Here is a 3,092-nt window from a genome sequence, read left to right as displayed (position 1 = left end):
TAGGCAGCTTAAGTGACGTGTCACGGATGAAAATGCAAACCGCCTGGGAGGCGTGGCTTGGTGGCGGCTCAATCTGTTATTGTTAGAAAAAAAATTATAGTTGAATTATCATTCTGTTTTACAATAAAGTTACATAGGGACATATTGTTTATTTACTAACCAGCTTTGCCATATGGTGATTTTGATGCTTATCTTCGTAATATTGACTATATCAGCATTTGGTTTACTTAATGTTAAAAAAAGCATTTGGTTTACTTGGTGACCTATGTAGTGCAGGCTTTGATGTAGGATGTTCTACTTATTTTCATTTTGTGTGCACACAATCATCTCGAGCGTACATGGATACCTCTCAGAACGTGGTGCAGCTGTTGCCGCCGCCGGCACCGTTGCTATTTCCTTCACCCATCACGAGAGGAGCGGAAGGCTCGCAACCAAGATCGGTGGATAATTTTTTTTGACATAAAGATTGATCGGTGCCTGCCAGCAGCCCAAGCCTGATTAAGCACAATGAGCCTACGTACGTGTATGGAGCAGCAGCCCAAGAAGAACAGATGATGGCGATGGACCAGTCCAGGCCTGATTAACCACAATGGGCCTAGGTAAGTGTACGGAGCAGCAGCCCAAGAAACACCAGACGATGGCCGATCGATCTAATCAGACGGCAGCGACGTCAAAACGCTGTGAGGAGCCATAGCTCGTTCCGTTATACTATTTCTTAATTATCCAAGTAATGATCGCAGCCAGCTGGTCAAAGGCCCAAATATGAGGAGAAAAAAAAAAGAAAAACAGCCCACCGTGGAAAAGAGACCCATGCTCAATCAGGGCGCACCTATACGGTAGTTTTTCTATCACGTAAAGTCGGTTTCCTTTCCAATCTACTAGTTCTTGCGATCTGAAAATACCTACTCACTGCCGCCGGCCGCCTAGTAGAGATTGTCTACCGTCGAGAAGGAAAGGCGATTAGGCAGGCACCGTCGCCGATCCACAGGCGCATCCCAGCCGGCCGGCCGGCCACACGGACGAGCGACCAAACGAGAAAAAGAAAGGTTAGTTTATTTTCAGTATTAGTTCTTTGTGTCTTAGATTGTAGTTGTAGACATTGAAAACTAATTAGAAAATTTTTAATTGTGTTCGTGTAGACATGGTATGGATTAGGAGAAGGGCCATCACTATAAGCGACCGTGGACCTAAGAATGAATGACGTCCTCTATGCCAGCATGGTATGGTCCCTCTCATGAACTTCAAATGTTAATTTTTCTTCTAACATGAATGATTGTTTATTGATGGACAACAAAATTGGATTAGAATCAAGTATTCATAATACAGTTTACCAAATTTTGCTATATAAATAAAAAAGCTTAATATGTCTTGTTAAAGATGGACAATTTGGTAGTCTTCCTTTAATGTTTACACCAATGAAAAGATGATTTCAGTTTAGGACTTTATGGAACTCGCCTCCCTATGCCAAATTCCTGGCTCCGTCCCTGAATTCGTGTAAATCATTTTTGGGTGAAGCATTGAGACAAAGATGGGGAGATGCATAGAGCACTAACAGGTGGAAGGTCGCAGGCCAGACCAAGCCAAGAATGATGGGGCACCAGCGCTGCCGGTGGAGGTGACAGGTGAGTGAGAGATTGACGGGTTCGGATGGTGATGGTGGGATGGGCCTGTGTGGAGGTCGTTGGCAATTGAATCATGGTGAGGTTTAGAGGGCGGCCACGACCGACGATCGCACAGTGGAAGTGACGCCTTGCATAGGGTGGGGCAGCGAGATAGCTTATCGTCGTCCTCTGATTCTAGGATGCTCTATTTTTCTTAGGAAAATGTGTCATTACTAGTTATTTTCAGTTTACATTTTGGAGGGGTAGTATTTTTTCAGTTGATTCTGAAATCACTAGGCTACAATCTGCTACTCTATTTCTTTACGCCTCCCTTTATTTCCGCTTTCAAGGCAGCCCATGGAATTGTAAGGGCAAGAATGGCTCAAACTTTGTAGATAACAGGCTTAAGTGTGTACATAGTGCAAATCGCCCACACAGGACGTACTGGACCAGGGCCCTGCTTGGGCTATTTTTCACTCCTTTATTTCGGTTTTACTTTCATGATTTATTTTTTCAGCGATCCGATTATGTGTTGCTTTTATTTTTCTTCTGGATTTTGTTTTTTCATCTTTTCTCTTTTTTTCCAACTAATTTACTAATTTTACTTTTCCTTTTTCCATTCTCCTTGTCCTTTTTAAGCAGATATACATATTGTTTTGATAAAGACTATCTAAGATGCACCTTTTTAAATCAGACAAACATTAAAAAATAAGTGAACAATTAGAAACATGATTAATTTTTAAATATGAATAATTTTTCAAAATTACATGAACTTTTCTAAAATATGTGAACACTATTTGATAATTGCGTGAATATTCCTAAAAAAATATTTGAAAGGTTTTTCTTTTCAAAATTACATGCATATTTGGTATAATGTTTTGTTAAATATGTGAACAAATTTAGAAATGACATGAAACAAAACTATTAAAATTAAACCAGCAGTTTTGTAAAATATGTGAACACTTTTTAAAACGACAGGACAAAATTTTGAACTATTCGTACACTTCTTAAAATGATATGAATTTTTGTTTTAATGATGCAAACTCTTTGTAAAAATAAAAAGGACATTTTCCAAATTACATAAAAACTTTTGTTTCAAAACTAAGTATACAAAATATTGGAAAGTAAATAGTATTTTTCAGATTTAAAAAGGAAATAAAAGAAACACACTATACCTCTTAGACTAGCCACAATGGTGAGTAACATACACTAGTAACATACACAGAACTCTAGACTATGTTACTACCTTCATAGTGGGTACTAATATAAGTGTGGTAACATGCAAAGCTTCATTTATTAGGTTAGGCTGGTCATAGTGGAGAGTAACTTAGACTAGTAACATGCATATGTTACTAGTCTATGTTACTACCTCTATAGTGCATTGTATCATAGATTAGTATCATAGGTGTTCTCATTTATTTCCATGCATGACACATAGTATCGACCTATGTTACTATAACCATCTCTCTTTTTTAATTGCCTGCCACATAA

General features: G+C 38.7%; 1 long non-coding RNA gene across 1 annotated transcript; it reads left to right on the top strand.

The window, feature by feature from the left end:
* Positions 1-884: 884 nt before the first annotated feature.
* On the top strand, positions 885-1,950 carry LOC123115523 (uncharacterized). The gene is made up of 3 exons (XR_006456652.1): positions 885-1,046; positions 1,140-1,220; positions 1,516-1,950. It is a non-coding gene; the product is annotated as an uncharacterized lncRNA (long non-coding RNA).
* The last annotated feature ends 1,142 nt before the right edge of the window (positions 1,951-3,092 follow it).

Source organism: Triticum aestivum, chromosome 5B (assembly GCF_018294505.1).
Source record: "Triticum aestivum cultivar Chinese Spring chromosome 5B, IWGSC CS RefSeq v2.1, whole genome shotgun sequence".
Classification (NCBI taxonomy): domain Eukaryota; kingdom Viridiplantae; phylum Streptophyta; class Magnoliopsida; order Poales; family Poaceae; genus Triticum; species Triticum aestivum.
The sequence above is the reverse complement of the archived record's forward strand: the minus strand, read 5'-3'. Positions and strand labels throughout refer to the sequence as shown.